A 22180-nucleotide genomic window follows, 5' to 3' on the forward strand; every position below is an offset into this window, starting at 1 on the left:
GTCTCTGCTTACCCTAATTATTAAGGCAGTCTTCCAGAGGGAGTTATGCTAGCTACAGCTTTCCTGAGGAAAGAGTGCATGCATTAAACTGTGTTTAAATGTCTTAGCAGAAAAAAGCCCACATTTATTGGATTTTATGACACCTCCTCAAAAGCAAAAATATTACAAATCCTCTTTTAAAGTTTGCTATCATATGGATATTCCGTGCTAAGAGCTTTCTGTCATACTAATATTAATTTACATTTTAACCAATCAGTTGCTTGTTTTTTAAAGCACTTTTCAAATCTTTCAGCAAAATTTGACTAAACTGGTGGCTCTGTTATGAAAAGGTTATCCAGAGAACTCATGACTTTAGCACTGTATAGATTGGTAGGTTTCCAAGCTTGATAGACTATGTGCCTATTTTAGGACCTTCTGTAGAAGACAGCTTGATCTGCAAGGAAGAGAGAGTACATGCAAGACCCAGAGCACAAAACTAAAAAGTTTGCTTCATTTCAATGCTCTATATTTAGAAAGCCAAGAGTTGTCTGGAAACTTGAGTTTATCAGGCTGCTGCCATCCTTGGCCAAGAGTTGATGAGACAATCCAGCAAATACAATTGGAAATATTGTATTTAATATATTCAGATGTTTAGGGCAGCCATGCATTGTCTTTTCCCTAGCACATCTTATTTTTCTCCCAGTGGCGTCCTTCCGTGAATTTTTGTTGAATGAGATCTCAGTCTGGTAAATGAATGATTGCTTGTTTTGATGTGTAAAAACATTAGGGGTTGGATCAAAAAAGTAGAGATTTGTTGCAGTATAGTGAGAGGATGGAGGACTCTGAACTGAGAGGTTGGGGCTTTTTGGGAAGGAGGAATGAGGAACATCTGATGGGTGTGCATGGGCATGGTATTTTGGGATAGTGAGTTACAAGGTATAGACAGCTCTGGGTCAAAACATGGTTGATGGGGAGATATCAGGACCAACTTCTGTTCCGAAATGTCATAGCCCTAAGTATGCAGAGTTGGATGTGACAAAAGTGACTGGGAATCCCATACTGGAGAAGAAGGGTTGCAGTCTTATCATAAAGAAAAGTGATACAGTTTCTCCTTTAAGCTTAAGAAGTGAAGACCTTCCTGCTGTGTTTGGTTATATAAATTTGCCTCCACTGAGTAGGAAAGGGAGACACATGGGAAATAATATACTTGTTTTTCTTGCACTTAATAATTCCCTCTTCTCCAAATCTAAAGCCACCTTGCTGATTGATTTTTTTTTTATTTTTTTATTTAAGATGGACAATAAAAATGCCCTTGTTTCTGTAGTTTTCACTTAGTATGCTAATCAAGCACTTTTTTGTTTCCTAAAATGTGTTCACACTGTAAATATCTAGAAAGCTACTACATTTTCCAAGTTATGATATGCAAATCACCTGTCTCTTTCTCACCTTCGTAATAAAATGGATTTCTCTATAATATTTTAAAAAAACTTTTATGAATAATTGCCTGTGCAGGAACAGCATCTTCTGATTTTGGTTTCAATACAGAGTTTTCCAAGTACTGTGTTAGTTCAGTTGGAGAACATGGAGATAAGCACAAAAATTTGCAACCTTGATAAAGCCTATGTAAGCTGGAGTTAAGGGCAGGCTGTGTTGGAAGGAGCACTGTTGGATCAGAGTGCAGGACATTTGTTAATGTAGCACAGCAAGGATCAATCTCAGAATTGTTCTTTGTGTTTATTAGTGATTATCTCTGTCCTGGTGTGAATATATCTTTTGGTTTAAAACTTAAGGAGTCATATTGGATATCATGTCACCCCTGACTCGACAGGCCTACAGAGACCAAGCACCACCTGTTCCTCTACCTTCCACTTGTATCAGCAAGTATCTGTAGCATTATGAAGATCTGGGACCAAAATTTCCCAAAGCCACTAAAGCCATACCTCTGCTGAACATGCTGCAGCCTCTCTTCTGCTCTGTGCGCCTGTTCAGTACAGCAGATAATTGGTCTGCCAACCAGCTGTACTGAGTGCATACACTTCAGGGGGACTCAATCCTTCTGTTTGGAGGCAATAGATATTTGTGAAGTACAAGAAACTATTTGATTCTTTTGAATCTTCATGGATGTTATTTAGTGGATAAAATAATATAAAACTGCTGAAGTTGGCAGTTGAACTTTAAGAAGACTCCTCTTTTTAATACTTCACTTAATTTCTTTGTCATTGTGACAAGCTCTTATAAAAAGTAAACCAAATAAATGTATTTGCTTTTTTCGTGTATAGGTTGTTTGAAGACTACTCCAGTCACACGTCAAAAATTGCTTGCAGAAGCTGTCCATGTCAATGATGGTGTATTTTAAATAGTGATAGGGTCTTCTGAATTTCAATAAAATGACAATTTTAATATTTTGATTTATCTAGGAAAACTAGAGATTCTAATATATCATGAATGCATCTTCATATGTGGAAGGAGGGTAATTGCAAGTATAGTGTGGTAAGGGTTTTAAGCAATTCAGGTACAGTAGGAGGAGCTGCATATGGGCTGTAACTTTGCATATGTAGATACTTGGAATTTGAGCAATGTTTGTGAAGTCTGAATTGAAGAGAAAATTAGGTTAGTTATAATTTTTTAATTTTATTTTTATGTTAGCCCTATGGTTATCTGTATTTTAAAAAATTAAAAGAAACTACACAAATTACATATTGCGCTTTTTTATTTTCCTGATTTGTACCTCTTAAGTTCCATCTGTTGTTGTTCTAAATTTTGTTTGATGGGAATGATGAAAACTTTCCTTTTCAGGTAGACCAGAGTGCTTTCGTGGATTGGTTGTCAAGTCTTGTCCTCATGACAGTAAATGGAAACATTAAATCACAGTGAGAATCCTTTGTAATTCTCTAATTATGTAAAATAGTTTGGACAAATGGAAATGAGTGACTGGAGACTTAAATTCCAACAAGTCCCTTCTTGCATATATAGGATTCAGTAACTAGTTTTCGCTTTTTTCCTCTTAGAAGCATATAGTTCAGTTCTAAAGATACACTTCAAAAACAATTTTTAATTTACATGATAAATGTTTGTGGTGGGTTGACCCTGGCTGGATGCCAGGTGCCCACCAAAGCCGCTCTATCACTCCCCCTCCTCAGCTGGACAGGGGGGAGAAAATATAACAAAAGGCTCGTGGGTCAAGATAAGGACAGTTTAATAAAGTGATAGCAAAGGTTGCGCGCGCGAAAGCAAAGACAAAACAAATGATGTTATTCTCTACTTCCCATCAGCAAGCAATGTCTAGCCGCTTCTCGGGAAGCAGGGCTTCAGTACGCGTAGTGGTTGCTCCGGAAGACAAAATGCCCCCCCTTCCGTCTCCCTTAACTTAGCTTTTATATCTGAGCTGACGTCATATGGTATGGAATATCTGTTTGGTTGGTTTAGGTCAGCTGTCCTGGTTATGTCCCCTCCCAAGATCTTGCCCTGCCCCAGCCTGCCATTGAGGGGGGGCAAAAATGTTGGAGAGACAGCCTTGATGCTGTGCCAGCACTGCTCAGCAGTAGCCAAAACACTGGTGTGCTATCAACACCTTTCTAGCTACTGATGCAGAGCACAGTGCTATGAGGGCTGCTATGGGGAGTATTAACTCCATCTCAGCCAGACCCAATACAATCTCCACCCCTTATTCCATACCATTTGCGTCCTGCTCAGGTTCCACATAACTTAATACAGATATCTTCTAACCATGCCATTGTATTTAATTCTCATTACTGAAATCCTTTCTTACCAACACTTACAACTGAAACTACATACTTAAACCACTTTTATACCCAACGTACGGATTTATACATTCTTATTAATTACTATCCCCTGTCCTTTAAGAGATAGATATTCCATGGGCTTCTTCCACTCTTCCTGATGTTCACACACAGGTTATGACTTGGGCCCCATCCATCAAGATGAGTGGTCAGGACAGGAGAAGCAGTATGTTCGATCGTTGGGCACCAACACCGGCTTGGTTTGGGTCACCGATGCACTTGTCTGGTTCCTTGCAAAGTTCACTCCTCTGCAGTTCAGGTCATTCCTGCTACATTACTTCCTACAACATACAACTCACATCACAGATTATTTTTCCCCCAAGGTTAAATGTCCTTGAGGCACACACTGGGTCTCCCCATCCTTCCGCATTACCCACCAAGTACACCCAGGTCCCTGAGCAAAGACAATCCCACGAATGGGTTTGCCTTTTCCCATGGGAGGTGCAATCCACACTGCCTTCCCCAGCCACTTCCCCATGTGCACTACGGGGACCTTATCTCCTCCCACAGTATGTAGGGGTTTTGTTTGGGCAGGACCAGGACGGTTAGCAGATCCTCTGGTGTTAACTAGCCAAGTGGCTTCTGCTAAATTTGTATCCCAATGCTTCCATGTCCCATTGCCTAGCGCTCTCAACATAGTCTTTAACAGTCCATTATATCTCTCAATTTTTCCAGATGCTTGCGGGTGATAGGGTATGTGGTACACCCACTCAATGCCATGTTTCTTTGCCCAGGAGCTTATGAGGTTATTTCGGAAACGAGTCCCATTGTCTGATTCAATTCTTTCTGGGGTACCGTGTCGCCATAAAATTTGCCTTTCGAGGCCTAAGATGGTGTTTCGGGCAGTGGCATGGTTTACAGGATATGTTTCTAGCCAACCAGTAGTTGCTTCCACCATGGTGAGTATGTAGCGCTTGCCTTGGCGTGTTCGTGGCAGTGGTCCGATGTAGTCAATTTGCCAGGCCTCGCCATATCGAAAGCCCAGCCACCACCCTCTGTTCCAGGGAGACTTTACTCTGGTGGCTCGTTTGATTGCAGCACATGTTTCACATTCATGAGTGACCTGTGTGATGCCCTCCATGGTCAGGTCCACCCCTCGATCACGAGCCCACCTATATGTTGCATCTCTCCCTAGATGTCCCGATGTCTCATGGGCCCATCGAGCTACAAATAGCTCACCCTTACGCTCCCAGTCCAGGTCCACCTGAGCTATTTCTATTTTGGCAGCCTTGTCTACCTGTTCATTATTTCGATGTTCTTCAGTGGCACGGCTTTTGGGCATGTGAGCATCTACATGACGTACCTTTAGAGTTATGTGTTCTACATGGGCAGCAATGTCCTGCCACAATGCTGCTGCCCAGATGGGTTTACCCCTGTGTTGCCAATTGGTCTTCTTCCACTGCTGTAGCCACCCCCATAGGGCATTAGCCACCATCCAGGAGTTGGTATAGAGGTAGAGTACCGGCCACTTTTCTCGTTCAGCAATGTCTAGGGCTAGTTGGATGGCTTTCACTTCTGCAAACTGACTTGACTCGCCTTCTCCTTCAGTGGCCTCAACGACTTGGCGTGTGGGACTCCACACAGCAGCTTTCCACTTCCGATGGTTCCCTACCACACGACAGGATCCATCAGTAAAAAAAGCATAGCACCTTTCGTCTTCTGATAACTCATTATATGGTGGTGCCTCTTGGGCACGAGCCACCTCCTCAGGTGATGCTCCAAAATCTCTGCCTTCTGGCCAGTCCATGATCTCTTCCAGAATTCCTGGGCGGTTAGATTTCCCCAGTCGAGCCCGTTGCGTGATCAATGCTATCCACTTACTCCATGTAGCGCTGGTTGCATGATGCGTAGAGGGGATGTTTCCTTTGAACATCCAGTGTAGCACAGGCAATCGTGGTGCCAAGAGGAGATATGCTTCTGTACCAACAACTTCTGAAGCGGCTCGAACCCCCTCATATGCTGCTAGTATCTCTTTTTCAGTCGGGGTGTAGTGGGCTTCTGATCCTCGGTACCCCCGGCTCCAAAACCCTAATGGTCGACCTCGGGTTTCTCCTGGTGTTTTCTGCCACAGGCTCCAGGTGAGACCATGCTCCCCAGCTGCAGTGTAGAGTATATTTTGCACATCTGGTCCTGTCCGGACAGGCCCAAGAGCTACTGCACGAGCTATTTCTTGTCTGATATGCTCAAAGGCTTGTTGTTGTTCAGGGCCCCATTCAAAATAGTTCTTTTTCCGCGTTACTCGATAGAGAGGGCTCACAAGCTGACTGTAACCTGGAATATGCATTCTCCAGAACCCCACAAGGCCTAGGAAAGCTTGTGTTTCTTTCTTGTTAGCTGGTGGAGACATAGTTGCTATCTTGTTAACCACATCCATAGGGACATGACGGCGTCCATCCTGCCATTTTATTCCCAAGAACTGAATCTCCTGTGCAGGTCCCTTGACCTTGCTTTTCTTTATGGCAAAACCAGCTTTCAGAAGAATCTGAATTATTCTTTTTCCCTTCTCAAACACTTCTTCTGCCTCATTGCCCCACACGATGATGTCATCTATGTATTGTAAATGTTCGGAGGCATCGCCTTGTTCCAGTGCCGTTTGAATTAGTCTGTGACAAATGGTAGGACTGTGCTTCCACCCCTGGGGCAGTCGATTCCAGGTGTATTGGACACCTCTCCATGTGAAAGCAAACTGTGGCCTGCACTCTGCTGCCAAAGGAATGGAGAAAAATGCATTGGCAATATCAATTGTAGCATACCACGTGGCTGCCTTTGATGCCAGTTCATATTGGAGCTCTAACATGTCTGGTACAGCAGCACTCAGTGGCGGTGTCACTTCATTCAGGCCGCGATAATCTACTGTTAACCTCCACCCTCCATCAGACTTTTGCACTGGCCATATGGGACTATTAAAAGGTGAATGAGTCTTGCTGATGACTCCTTGGCTCTCTAGGTGATGAATCAGCTCATGGATGGGAGCCAGGGAGTCTTGGTTTGTCCGATATTGCCGACGGTGCACCATCCTGGTAGCGATTGGCACCTGCTGTTCTTCAACTTGCAGCAATCCCACAATGAAGGGATCTTCCAAGAGGCCAGGCAGGGTAGATAGATAACTGTTTGATCTTCTCTGCATTTACAGTGGCTACACCAAAAGCCCATCGGTACCCCTTTGGGTCCTTGAAGTACCCTCTCTTGAGGTAGTCAATGCCAAGGATACAAGGGGCCTCTGGGCCGGTCACAATGGGGTGCTTTTCCCACTTGTCCCCTGTCAAGCTCACTTCAGCCTCCAATATAGTCAATTCTTGGCATCCCCCTGTCACTCCAGAGATCCAGATGGGTTCCGTGCCCCTGTATCCTGATGGCACCAGCGTACACTGTGCACCAGTGTCTACCAAAGCCTTATACTTCTGTGGGTCTGATGTGCCAGGCCATCGAATCCACACAGTCCAGTATATCCTGTGATATTTTCATAAACAAAATCATATTCCAAAAAAGTACTGCTTGGGTTTTTTAAGAATGTTTTTCATATTTTATAATTCTAAGAGTACTTTCCTTTCTGTATATTAGAACTGAGCATGACATCAATGGTATAGAATAAGGGGTGGATACTGTCCTGGTTTCAGCTGGGATAGAGTTAATTGTCTTCCTAGTAGCTGGTACAGTGCTATGTTTTGAGTTCAGTATGAGAAGAATGTTGATAACACACTGATGTTTTCAGTTGTTGCTCAGTAGTGTTTAGACTAATGTCAAGGATTTTTCAGCTTCTCATGCCCAGCCAGCAAGAAGGCTGGAGGGGCACAAGAAGTTGGCACAGGACACAGCCAGGGCAGCTGACCCAAACTGGCCAACAGGGTATTCCATACCATGTGACGTCATGCCTAGTATACAAACTGGGGGGAGTGGGAGTGGGGGGAATCGCCGCTCAGGGACTAACTGCCCATTGATCAGCAGGTGGTGAGCATTTGCACTGTGCATCATTTGTACATTCCAATCCTTTTATTATTACCGCTGTCATTTTTTTAGTGTTATCATTATCTTTGAGTATTTAAGTATATCTTGGATTTCACAACTGTCATTTTACTTTTGTCTGAGTTGGATGTGCTGGCAAAGATAAGAATTTTATTAAGGATTCTATTCAAGAAGGCATGAATAGTTATTTCTGGAAAATTAATCTTCTTCTGTAAGAAATACACAGTGATTTTGGTAAAGATGCGACATATTTTTCAGAAAAGTATGTTTCACCTTGGTAGCTTTCCTTGTCTTTTTTTAACTTTTTCTTTCTGTGACAGCTTTTTGGAAAGGCTAAGTAAGAAACTAAAATTGTGAAATCTCTGAATATTTATTTAAACATATTTGAGTTATTATTTTTAATAACAGATTAGGAATACTTTTGCTTTCTTCTCTTTCAGTGTTCAAACTGGCAAACTAAAATTGGCAGTAAAAATGACAATTTTATTTTTTTCTTTAACCTTACATTAAATATTTGTATAATATTCTCCAGTTCAATCAAAAGTTCAAAAAGGCTTTGAAATAAAAACTATTTTAAGTGGTCATTGTGTTTAAAGAAAGCAAAAAGCAGAAGGTTTTAAGGACCTCAAGTGAAGTAATGGGGTGCATTCTACAGATAAAACTTATAATCATAGTTAGGCTTTTAATAATGTAGTGAGAAATTATTAGAAAATTACTCATAAAAAAACGATAACCTACTTTGGATATAATTATCAAAATCCCACATAAGTTGTTGGGGTTTTTTTAAATAACATTATTAGAACATAATTTATACTGTTTTTCCCAGAGAATGACTGGGTAATCTAATTTAAAGAGTATTAAAGAGGGCAAACCCCAGCATTTGAAGATACTTTGTTTCTTTGTTTGTTTGGAGGATTTTGTGCATCACTGATGCTTAGTTCCCATTTGCCAAGAGAAAGAAAAAGATCAGGTATTTATGGTCACTTAAAACTGACTCACTGCAGTGTTAGAAAATTGGAACTGAAATACCTTCTCGGGAAAATCATTTAGCTACTTTTTCCTAGGCATAGAAGATAAAAACTGGATATTCCTTTAAAAAGATTAAAATGCTTGAGAAACTAATTTATCAGTAAGAGTTTGAGTTGAGAATTAATAGACTGAAAGAATGAAAATTCAGAGCAAGGACCAGATCTGACTGTTTGAGAACACTGTTGGTGTTTAGCAGGCTGTCTATGGATTTTTGAACACTTAGTCTTAGAAAAGAAGAGAGTTTCTAAAAAAAGTGGTACACCCTTTTCATGGGGAAAGATGTTTCTTTTAGTGTTTGAATTTTTTCTGATTGCCAAGGATACTAATTGTGAGTGATCGTCTTAACCTCATTTTTTATAATATTGTGTCCTGTAGTATCATGGCCTGACTATAATTGACTCCTGATATTTAATTGGTTGGAGGAATACTTCTGTTCCACAAGTTGCTAGATATGAGTGAGAGCCTGCCTTTAATCACTGGTCATAGTGCTCCTTGTTTCCCATAAAATAATTTAGAAATTCTTTAAAATTATTTTCTGTTGGTTTTGAGGATGAGCTTCTGTATTCACACTTAAAGACCCAAGCTTTTTTCTGAATTTTACTCCCGTCTTCTGAGATTTCTCAGACAGCAACGGTGATGAATTAAAATGAATATTTGAATTAGAGAACAGTCAGGATTCACATGAGGTGGATTGAAACATGACTTTGTATTCTATTTGAACAATAACAGATTATTTAAAAGACTGGATAATAGAAAATTTAATAATAGCTATTAATACGTATTGCTAGGGAAGAGTATTACAATTTTTTTACCGTGAATTACTTTGTAAATGATAGCACATGAGAATAACCATAGTCTTATAACTTGGTAGCAACGTGATTGAGCTGCCAACGCAACAGGGTGGTACAGCAGCAGATGCTCTCCAGTCTGTCAAATCAGGTATTTGCAGCAAAAGGAGAGGTGTTAGTATCACTGCACATGGACTTGTGAGATTTCTTCTATACCTTTCTTCCATGCGTTTCTGATAACCCAAGAAAGATTAGTTCTAACTGGAGCAGCTGCAGGGAGGGCTACCACAATGATGCCAGGAATGGGGTCTATTTTACAAGAGGATTTGAAGTTGTTTCAACAAATAAAATGAAGGCTGAGATGATACAAAGTTGCTCTCTATAAATATACTAAAGGGAATAAATATTAGTCAAGAAGAGCAATGCATGTTGCTGTTCAGTACTGGCGCAAGAACAAATAGTATTATCTGATTGTGAATACATTGGAAATACGGAAGAAGATGTCTGGCAGTTAGGAGGGAATATCTGGAACAGAGTTCCAACGGGAGTAACAAGCAGAGAGTTTTGTGGAAGTTTTTTGTTTTGTTTTTGTTTTTACAAAAGCAGAGTAAGAACAATAACATGGAAATTATTTTAAGAACTCAGTTTATGAAAGCAGTTAACTTCAGATTTATTGGAAAGCATTCCATGGTGGTGGAAAGCTGGATTTTATGGCCCTCAGTTCTGTATTCCATGTTTGGCTATTTTTCTATTAATTTTGATGCTTGTCCTTTTAGTATATGTTTATAGTTCTTGTCAGAGGCTTTCTGTTTTAATCCATTATATCTTTGTTTACCTGCGTGTGGGTTTACAGATGATACTTTTCTGCCATAGAACTATTAAGAAAGCTAAGTTCCTGCTTAAGTTCTTCACTTACTATGAATGAGACAACAAAGACCTTAAACGCTGTTACTTGAATTAGGGCCAGAGAGATGAAATTATTTGCTTGAGTTATTGCAGGAAGTTGTGGCATAGCAGGAAATTGAACTCTGATGTCCTCAGTTCTAGTTATTTGTCCAACTGCAAAATGTTTCTTTCCTATAATTACATTATCATTTTGAAGTTCTTCATGTTTCTTTCACTGTGTTGATCAACCTGAGACCTTTTTTACATGCATATCTTTCCTACCAAGGATGCAGCAAATTACTAGTACAGATTAGATACTGTACTGGGTCTGGCTGTGTCGTGGTTTAACCCCAGCCAGCAACTAAGCACCACGCAGCCACTCACTCACTCCCCACCATCCAGTGGGATGGGGGAGAAAATCAGGAAAAGAAGTAAAACTCGTGGGTTGAGATAAGAACGGTTTAATAGAACAGAAAAGAAGAAACTAATAATAATAATGATAACACTAATAAAATGACAACAGTAGTAATAAAAGGATTGGAATATGCAAATGATGCGCAGGGCAATTGCTCACCACCCGCTGATTGACACCCAGCTAGTCCCCAAGCGGCGAATCCCCACCCCCACTTCCCAGTTCCTATACTAGATGGGATGTCACATGGTATGGAATACCATGTTGGCCACTTTGGGTCAGGTGCCCTGGCTGTGTCCTGTGCCAACTTCTTGTGCCCTTCCAGCTTTCTCGCTGGGTGGGCATGAGAAGCTGAAAAATCCTTTACTTCAGACTAAACACTACTGAGCAACAACTGAAAACATCAGTGTTATCAACATTCTTCTCATACTGAACTCAAAACATAGCACTGTACCAGCTACTAGGAAGACAGTTAACTCTATCCCAGCTGAAACCAGGACAGGCTGAGATGGAGTAAATTCTCCCCATAGCAGCCCTCCTAGCGCTGTGCTCTGCATCAGTAGCTAGAAAGGTGTTGATAACACACCAGTGTTTTCGCTACTGCTGAGCAGTGCTGGCACAGCATCAAGGCTGTCTCTCCAACATTTTTGCCCTTCCCTCAATGGCAGGCTGGGGCAGGGCAAGATCTTGGGAGGGGACATAACCAGGACAGCTGACCCAAACTAACCAAACAGATATTCCATACCATATGACGTCAGCTCAGATATAAAAGCTAAGTAAAGGGAGACAGAAGGGGGGCATTTTGTCTTCCAGAGCAACCACTACGCGTACTGAAGCCCTGCTTCCCAGGAAGTGGCCAGACATCGCCTGCTGATGGGAAGTAGAGAATAACATAATTTGTTTTTCTTTGCTTTTCGCGTGTGACCTTTGCTTTCACTTTATTAAACTGTCCTTATCTTGACCCATGAGCCTTTTGTTATATTTTCTCCCTCCCCTGTCCAGCTGAGGAGGGGGAGTGGTAGAGTGGCTTTGGTGGGCACCTGGCACCCAGCCAGGGTCAACTTACCACAGTTAGCAATTTGTAACATTAAGAATTGAATCACTCTTAAATTTTTAACATTGCTGAAATTTTCCTAAAAGTGATGATGTTGGTTTGAATTTTCACACATATATAGTATCTCACATAAAATTTTAAAATAAATGGTTGAAATTAAAGGTCCCCATTTTTCTTTTTCATGAGGGGATATTATGTAGCTAGGATATCTGGCTGAGGACCATACAATATTAATTTCCCATTAATTGCTGTTGCACCTGGAATACAGTGATATTGTACCCCTAAAACAGACCAGGTAGCTTGTAGTATCTATAATGTATGCTTGCAGGGCTAAGATTTGTTTGTCAGACAGGTCCTTTATCAGGCAGATACTGGTGCGGCTGAATGAAATTTTGAGCTGCTATAATGTGATTAGCTGATACTTCTGAAGACAGCCCATTTACGTCTCTATGCAGTCTTTATACAAAGTCTGTGGACTTAAATTTGGGAACATCTTTTTTAAAGAAAAAAATGTATAAATTTATGTGAATTTCACAGTTCACTGACAAAGCAAAAGTTCTTAGGTGTGGTAGAAGTTTGAATGACATTGCATTAACTTTAAAAAAAAAAAATTTTTCCTATCTATATTTTTTTTTTGTATGATGAGAAAATACTTTGAAAATGCCAAAACCCAGGATACCCTGCTGTTTTGGGTTTGTGCAGCGGGGTTTTTTGGTAGTGGGGGAGGGGCTGCAGGGGTGGCTCCTGTGAGAAGCTGCTAGAAGCTTCACCCCCCCCCCTCCGAGTCGGACCCGCCTCTGGCCCAGGCCGACCCAATCAGCGACAGCAGTAGCACCTCTGGGAGAACAGATTTAAGAAGGGGAACCTAGAGTGGGGGAGGTGATTGGAATGTGAGAGAAACACCTATGCAGAGGCCAAGGTCAGTGGGGGAGGAGGTGCACTGAAGTAGGTGATGCCCTTGCAGCCCATGGTGAGATGGCAGGCTGTCCCCCTGCAGCCCATGGAGGTGAATAGTGGAGCAGATGCCCACCTGCAACCCATGGAGGACCCCATGCCAGAGCAGTTGGGTGCCCCCAAAAATGGCCGTGCCTCCATGGGAAAGCCTGCACTGGAGCAGTCTGTGACTGAAGTTGGCCCATGGAAAGGACCCATGCCAGAGAAGTTCATGAAGGACTACAGCCTGTGGGAGGGACCCCATGGTGGAGCAGGGGAATAGTGAGGATTCCTCCCCCTGAGGAGGAGGAGGAGGGAGTGGCAGAAACAATGTGTGATGAACTAACTGCAACCCCCATTCCTTGTCCCCCTGTGCTGCCCAGGGGAGGAGGTAGAGAAAACCAGGAGTGGAGTTGAGCTGGGAAGGAGGTAGGGGTGGGGGGAAAGCGTTCTAAGGTTTGGTTTTACTTCCTAATATCCTTGTTTTGTTGTAAACTAAATTAATTTTGTTTCTTCCCCAAATTGAGCCTGTCTTTTGCCTATGACCATAACTGGCAAATGATCCCTCCCTATCCTTGTCTCAACCCACGAGCTTTTCTTTATATTTTCTCTTCCTCATCCCACTGGGGGATGGGGGGAGGAGTCAGTGAGCAGCTTCGTGGTGCTTTGTTACCAGCTGGGCTTAAACCACAACACCTGCCTGGCAAATGAACATTATCACTCTTATATGAAAAATTGGATGGTTCTAGAGAATCAGTCCTTTTGTCTTGAAAACTAGCCTCTAATTCACTCAGAATATGCTGTCATGTCACTTACTGTTTTGGTCACAATTAGTAACTCAATATGGATGCAGAGTAATAGAATGGCATAGCAAGACATTTTAGTGTCACACTGGGCTGAAACATAAATTATACATTATTGATTGTAAGATTTATGATATTCACTTAAAGACTTATTGATCCTTTCAGGATAATAATTGATATACAAAAGATGCATTTAGTAAGTATACAATATAGTAGAATAAATTTTAAAAATAGAAGTTACAAGAAGTAATTCACAAGGCTTCCATCTATCAATCTCATATGGGAAGAAACATAATTTAGAGAACTGTTTCCTTAAGTGTTTAATTAAGCTGTGAAATCCCTGTCGAAGGATAATGATACAGGTGCTAAAACCTTGTGGGTTGAGATAATGTCCTGGTTTCAGCTGGGATAGAGTTAATTGTCTTCCTAGTAGCTGGTATAGTGCTATGTTTTGAGTTCAGTATGAGAAGAATGTTGATAACACTATTTTCAGTTGGTGCTAAGTAATGTTTAGTCTAAAGTCAAGGATTTTTCAGCTTCTGATGCCCAGCCAGCAAGAAGGCTGGAGGGGCACAAGAAGTTGGCACAGGTCACAGCCAGGACAGCTGACCCAAACTGGCCAACGGTATATTCCATACCTTGTGAAGTCACATCTAGTATAGGAACTGGGGGGAGTGGAGGTGGGGGTATTGCTGCCTGGGGACCAACTGGGCGTTGGTCAGTGGGTGGTGAGCAATTGCATTGTGCATCACTTGTATATTCCAATTCTTTTATTATTATGTTGTGGTTTAACCCCAGCCAGCAACTAAGCACCACGCAGCCGCTCACTCACTCCCCCCCATCCAGTGGGATGGGGGAGAAAATCAGGAAAAAGAAGTAAAACTCCTGAGTTGAGATAAGAATGGTTTAATAGAACAGAAAAGAAGAAACTAATAATAATAATGATAACACTAATAAAATGACAACAGTAGTAATAAAAGGATCTTGTGTCCCTCCAGCCTTCTTGCTGGCTGGGCATGAGAAGCTGAAAAATCCTTGACTATAGTCTAAACACTACTGAGCAACAACTGAAAACATCAGTGTGTTATCAACATTCTTCTCATACTGAACTCAAAACATAGCACTGTACCAGCTACTAGGAAGACAGTTAACTCTATCCCAGCTGAAACCAGGACAGTATCCACCCCTTATTCTATACCATTGATGTCATGCTCAGTTCCCATACCTTTAGTTACATCCTGATCAATCATCATCACCTTTCCATCCCTTTGAGACATATGAACAGTGATATATATATATATGTATGTATACACACACAGAGATATCATTCCTTTAGTTCATGGGTTATGTTCATAAAATGTTTGTTGAGTTCATTTAGTTTCTGACTCTGGGTTCCATCTGTCATACCAGTCTGTCTGGGCAGGAGGGATGGTGCAAAGTCCTCTCAGTGGGTAGAGCAGAATTGGGCTTCAGTGCGGTGTGACGAGCATGTGACATTGGCCGCAGCAGGAGGATGGTGTGCACCGTTGGATTGTTGCATGCTGGAGTCAGTTCTGGTTCCATCACTACTGCGCTTTGCTCAGTTTCATCACAGTTCTTTCTTGCTTGATCTAAGTGATTCTTACTATAGTACTGTGGATATAGCATATAACAATTATAGTAATGAGAACATACAGTAGCAGGGTTATATAGCAACTAATATCATACAGTTTAATTCTGGCTGTTTTCACCTAAAATCAGATCCCCTTGAGGCACACATCGGACTTCTCCATCTTTTCGCATCGCCCACCAAGTGTACCCAGGCCTTTGAGCAAAAGCAATCCCACGAATGGGTTTACCTTTGCCTGAGGCAGGAGTAACCCAGACTGTCTTCCCTAACATCTTTTTCATGTGCACTACAGGGACTTTATCCCCTTCTACAGTATGTAAATATTCGGACTGGGCTGGGCCACTCCGACTGGCAGATCCTCTGGTGTTGACTAACCAGGTGGCTTTTGCTAAATGTGTATCCCAATGTTTGAAAGTTCCGCCCCCCATTGCTTTCACTGTAGCTTTTAACAGTCCATTGTATCACTCAATTTTCCCAGAGGCTGGTGCATGATAGGGGATGTGATATACCCACTCAGTGCCATGTTCTTTGGCCCAGGTGTCTATGAGGTTGTTTCGGAAGTGAGTCCCGTTGTCTCAATCCTTTCTGGGGTGCCATGTCACCATAAAACTTGTTCTTCAAGGCCCAGGATAGTGTTCCGGGCAGTGGCATGGGGTACAGAATATGTTTCCAGCCATCCGGTGGTTGCTTCCACCACTGTCAGCACATAGCGCTTGCCTTGGTGAGTTTGTGGGAGTGTGATATAGTCAATCTGCCAGGCTTCCCCAAATTTATATTTCAGCCATCGCCCTCCATACCACAGGGGCTTTAACCGCTTGGCTTGCTTAATTGCAGCACATGTTTCACATTCATGGATAACCTGCACGATAGTGTCCATGGTCAGGTTCACCCCTCGATCTCGAGCCCATCTATATATGCTGCATCTCTTCCCTGATGGCCTGAAGTATCATGGGCCTACCAAGCCATAAATAGCTCACCCTTATGTTGCTAGTCCAGGTCCACCTGAGACACTTCAATCTTGGCAGCCTGATCCGCCTGTTGGTTGTTTTGATGTTCTTCAGTGGCCCGACTCTTGGGTACATGAGCATCTACGTGACGTACTTTTACAACCAGATTCTCTAGCCGGGACGCAATACCTTGCCACAGTGTGGCAGCCCAAATGGGTTTACCTCTGCGCTGCCAGTTGCTCTGCTTCCATTGCTGTAACCACCCCCACAGGGCATTTGCCACCATCCATGAGTCAGTATAGAGATAGAGCACTGGCCACTTTTCTCTTTCAGCAATATCTAATGCTAGCTGGATGGCTTTCACCTCTGCAGGCTGACTCGATTCACCTTCTCCTTCAGCAGTTTCTGCGACTAGTCGTGTAGGACTCTATACAGCAGCCTTCCACCTCTGATGCTTTCCCAAAATGCGACAGGACCCATCAGTGAACAGGGCATATTACCTCTCATTCTCTGGCAGTTTATTATACAGCGGGGCTTCTTCAGCATGTGCCACCTCCTCCTCTGGCGACATTCCAAACTCTTTGTCTTCTGGCCAGTCTGTGATTACTTCTAAAATTCCTGGGTGACTGGGGTTTCCTATGCGAGCCCGTTGTGTGATCAGTGCAATCCACTTACTCCACGTGGCATCAGTCGCGTGATGTGTAGAGGAGACCCTCCATTTGAACATCCAGCCCAGCACTGGTAGTCGGGGTGCTAAGAGGAGCTGTGTCTCAGTACCAACCACTTCTGAGGCGGCTCGAACTCCTTCATATGCTGCCAATATCTCTTTTTCAGTTAGAGTATAGCGAGCCTCGGATCCTCGATATGCTCGACTCCAGAACCCCAGGGGTCGGCCTTGGGTCTCCCCAGGTGCTTTCTGCCAGAGGCTCCAGGTAGGGCCATTCTCCCCAGCTGCAGTATAGAGCACATTCTTAACATCTTGTCCTGTCCGGACTGGTCCAAGGGCTACTGCATGAACAATCTCCCATTTAATTTGTTCAAAGGCTTGTTGTTGCTCAGGCCCCCATTTAAAATCATTCTTCTTCCGGGTCACTTGGTAGAGAGGGCTTACAATCAAACTGTAATTTGGAATATGCATTCTCCAAAACCCCACGACACCTAAGAAAGCCTGTGTGTCCTTTTTATTAGTTGGGGGAGACATAGCTGCTATTTTGTTAATCACGTCCATTGGGATCTGATGACATCCATCTTGCCATTTTATTCCTAAAAACTGGATCTCCTGTGCAGGTCCCTTGATCTTACTTTCTTTTATGGCAAAACCAGCTTTCAGAAGGATTTGGATTATTTTCTTCCCTTTCTCATGGACTTCTTCTGCTGTGTTGCCCCATATGATGATGTCATCAATGTATTGCAGGTGTTCCGGAGCTTCACCTTTTTCTAGTGCAGTCTGGATTAGTCCATGGCAAATGGTGGGGCTGTGTTTCCACCCCTGGGGCAATCGATTCCAAGTGTACTGGACACCCCTCCAAGTAAAGGCAAATTGTGGACGACACTCTGCTGCCAGAGGGATTGAGAAAAATGCATTAGCAATGTCAATTGTGGCATACCACTTGGCTGCCTTTGATTCCAGTTCGTACTGAAGTTCTAACATATCTGGCACAGCAGCACTCAGCGGTGGCGTAACTTCATTCAGGCTGCGATAGTCAACTGTTAGTCTCCACTCCCCATTAGACTTTCGCACGGGCCATATGGGACTATTAAAGGGTGAGCGAGTTTTGCTGATCACTCCTTGGGTCTCCAGTTGGCGAATGAACTTGTGGATGGGAATCAGAGAGTCTCGGTTGGTGCGATATTGCTGCCAGTGCACCGTCGTGGTAGCAATTGGCACTTGTTGCTCTTCAACCTTCAGCAACCCCACAATCGAAGGGTCTTGAGAGAGACTAGGCAGGGTAGACAGCTGTTCAGTGACCTCCGTCTCCAAGGCAGCTATACCGAAAGCTCATCGATACCCCTTTGGGTCCTTAAAATACCCTCTCCTGAGATAGTCTATGCCAAGGATACATGGAGCCTCTGGACCAGTCACAATGGGGTGTTTCTGCCATTCATTTCCAGTTAGGCTTACTTCAGCTTCCAATATGGTTAGCTCTTGGGATTCCCCTGTCACACCAGAGATACAGATCGGTTTTGCCCCTTTATAACTTGATGGCATTAGAGTGCACTGTGCGCCGGTGTCTACTAGAGCCTTATACCCCTGTGGGTCTGACGTGCCAGGCCATCGAATCCACACAGTCCAATAGACCCGGTTTTCCCTTTCCTCCACCTGGCTGGAGGCAGGGCCCCTCTAATTCTGGTCGGAGTATTCAGTATTCACTTCTCGTAAAATTGGCTCAGAAGTCCCTTCAAGAGGATCGGAAATAAAATCAGCCCTTCTACTCTGTTTGGAAACTGGAGCGGCATTTTTCCTGGTAGAATCCCCTTTTGTGGTGGTTTTTCCTTGCAGCTCACGTACCCGTGCATTTAGGACCGAGGTAGGTTTTCCGTCCTATTTCCTCATGTCCTCTCCATGATCACATAGGTAAAACCACAGGGCACCTCGCGGTGTGTACCTTCTATATTCTGTCTCTTGGGCAGAAGAACCCTCACTCCTAATAGCTGAGACATTGGTCCTTACAAGTGTGGAGTAGGACATATCCTCTTTGAATTGCTGGAAATCCTGGGACAGCTTCTCCACAGCTGAAATGCAGGCTTGTAGGGAGGAGGAGAGATTTTCTTCGTATTGACGGAGTTGGCGAGCCACTTCCTCCACTGTCGGTGCCTCTTTGTCTTTCCAGGCCATTATTGCCAATGCGTTGGCATAGGACGATGGTGCGCTCCGTACAAACTTCCGCCACATGGGTCGTGTGCATTGGACTTTGTCTGGATCTTTGGGTAATTGTGGGTTGTCCGGGTCATGATGAATCGTCTCTAGCGCAGCTAATTCCCTCAGATATTGGATACCTCTTTCCATGGTGGTCCACTTGCTTGATTGACATATAACATCTTCCTTAAAGGGGCACCTTTCCTTCACACTTGACAGGAGTCGCCTCCAGAGGCTGATGGCTTGTGTCCCTCTTCCAATTTCCTTGTCAATGCCACCTTCCCTGGCAAGCGATCCCAGCTGCTTGGCTTCCCTAACTTCTAATTCCAAGCTATTAGCCCCATTGTCCCAGCATCGGAGGAGCCAGGTGATAATGTGCTCACCTATACAGCGGCCAAAATCTTTTCGCATGTCCCGCAGCTCACTCAAGGATAGGGACTGGGTTATTACCTCTGGTTCTGCCTCTTCCTCCAGTTCCCGTGATGACCCTGGTTCACCTTCATCCTTCGCTAAGCGAACTGATTTTTTTGTATATTTCTTTTTCTGTACGGGGGCAACTGATATTGGTGCAGGTTGGTCCGCTGGTTCAGTTGCAGTATTGCTCTCCAGGTTTTGGATAACCGCAGTGTCTGTCGCCGAGGTTTGGGTAGCTGCTGTGCTCGTTGCCGGGGCTGGAGGGGTCACGGTGCCTGTCGCCAAGGTCTGGGTGCCTGCAATGCTCGTTGCTGGGGCTGGAGAGGCCGCAGCGCCCATTGCCGAGGTTTGGGTAGCCGCGGTGCTCATCGTTTTGTTGTTAGGTCCAGAGACTTTCTCTTCCCCTTGAGGGTACTGAGTGGTGTCGAACAGGGCTCGATAGGCATGGGCCAGGCCCCAGCACATTGCAGTGATTTGTATCTCTCTGGAGCTGCCGGGGTGACAGCATACCTTTTCCAAATATTTTACTAGTTCTTCTGGATCCTGCACTTGTTCAGGGGTGAATTTCCAAAACACTGGAGGTGCCCACTTTTCTAGGTACTTGCCCATACTACCCCACACACCCTGCCACTCATAATTATCCAGCCTTGGGGCAGATCTCTGGGTGATCTTCTTAAATAGCTGTTTAACCTTAAACGAGAGCTGAACCACATTCAGAAGCATGCTAATTCCTAGCAGTAGGGCTAGGACCGTGCTAGTCCCAACATCCCAGGAGTATTCAAATTGTTCAAAATTCTCAAACACCATTGCAACTGGACTGAAGGAGAAAGGAGAGGGGAAGAGAGGTATCCCACCCACAGACTGGTTTTCCAAGGAGGAAAGGTAAATGCTATAATTATTAATAGTTTCCCATAGATGGCTCCCACAGTATAAAGGTGATAATGCTAAGTGCAAATACCGGATTAATCCCACAGCCGATGACTTTATCGTACCATAAACCAGTGTTACACAATACATCAAAGCGAAAACCTGAATCCACCTCCCACGGATGATAAGCAGCAGAAGAGGAACTACATACAGCAAGCGAGGTGATACATAACAGAACTTTAAAAACCAGAGCAACAACTCTAGGAACACATAAATCAACATAATGACCAGCGATTATTAGACCAATATAATGAATGCTTAGAACAAATCTGTTTTAACAAGCTCTGGTCAGGTTTGTCATTATGTCAACCCTTCGTGCCCCATGTTGGGCACCAAAATGGACTGTCGTGGTTTAACCCCAGCCAGCAACTAAGCACCACGCAGCTGCTCACTCCTTCCCCCCCATCCCGTGGGATGGGGGAGAAAATCGGGAGAAAAAAAGTAAAACTCGTGGGTTGAGATCAGAACGGTTTAATAGAACAGAAATGAAGAAACTAATAATGATAATGATAACACTAATAAAATGACAACAGTAGTAATAAAAGGATTGGAATGTACAAATGATGCGCAGGGCAATTGCTCACCACCCACCGACCAACATCCAGCCAGTCCCGGAGCGGCGATTCCCTGCCCCCACTTCCCAGTTCCTAAACTAGATGGGACGTCACATGGTATGGAATACCCTGTTGGCCAGTTTGGGTCAGGTGCCCTGGTTGTGTCCTGTGCCAACTTCTTGTGCCCTGGCTGGGCATGAGAAGCTGAAAAATCCTTGACTATAGTCTAAACACTACTGAGCAACAACTGAAAACATCAGTGTGTTATCAACATTCTTCTCATACTGAACTCAAAACATAGCACTGTACCAGCTACTAGGAAGACAGTTAACCCTATCCCAGCTGAAACCAGGACATATTACTATTTTAATTTTATTAGCTTTATCTTTTTTAAATTATTCTTTTCTATTCTATTACAATGTTCTTATCTCAACCCCTGAGTTTTACTTCTTTTCCCAATTCTCTCCCCCATCCCACTGGGTGGGGGGGAAGTGAGTGAGCAGCTGCATGGTGCTTAGTTGCTGGCTGGGTTTAAACCACGACAATGCTGTAAAAACGGGATAGGACAACTTATGAAGTAAATTCCAGTAAGTCTAGTATAAAAGGCAGCACTGCGGCTTAAGAAGTCTTGAGCTGCAAGCAGTGCTAGAGGCTGGTGAAACATTTTAGGGAAGTATCACTGCACTGCCTACTATTTCATTTTCTTGGATATTTGCTGTAAACCTTTGTCCATAACAGGGTATTGAGTATCAGTATTTCTTGAATATGGTCTGAATAGTCAACTGTATTTATCTGTTAATTCTTGTTTGGCTGAATGAAAGAGGATGATTTGAGTTCTCTTTCGTTGTTTCTTGTGTCACTTTTCTATGTCAGACATGACAAATAAGTACTAAAGTATATATAAATATTTTAATATAGATCTCTTTTTTTTTTTCCTGTGAAAGACTCCAGAAACAATGATGTTGTAAAATCCAATACATTCTGATTAGATAGAACTTGGTGTTTTCTTAAGTTTTCTCATGTTGTTCCTTTCAAACTGCATTGCTAGATAGAGGTTATGAGAATTTTGGATGAAAAACTGGGAAAAGTAATATAAAAACCTGTGGCTTGACAGATGTTCTGCTTTAAGAAGGTTAACTATGCAATAAAATATATAAAATATGATAAAAAGCACTGATTTATCCCCTTCACTTTTTTTAATTTGTAGAGAATCTTCTCCGTTAAGT

At 43.1% G+C, this 22180-nt stretch overlaps 1 protein-coding gene across 1 annotated transcript in view; it reads left to right on the top strand.

Moving 5' to 3' along the window:
* LOC138683275 (junction-mediating and -regulatory protein-like) overlaps nucleotides 1-22180 on the top strand; it is a 114817-nt gene that overhangs the window by 48728 nt on the left and 43909 nt on the right.

This window comes from Haliaeetus albicilla, chromosome W, assembly GCF_947461875.1.
Source record: "Haliaeetus albicilla chromosome W, bHalAlb1.1, whole genome shotgun sequence".
NCBI classification, from domain to species: domain Eukaryota; kingdom Metazoa; phylum Chordata; class Aves; order Accipitriformes; family Accipitridae; genus Haliaeetus; species Haliaeetus albicilla.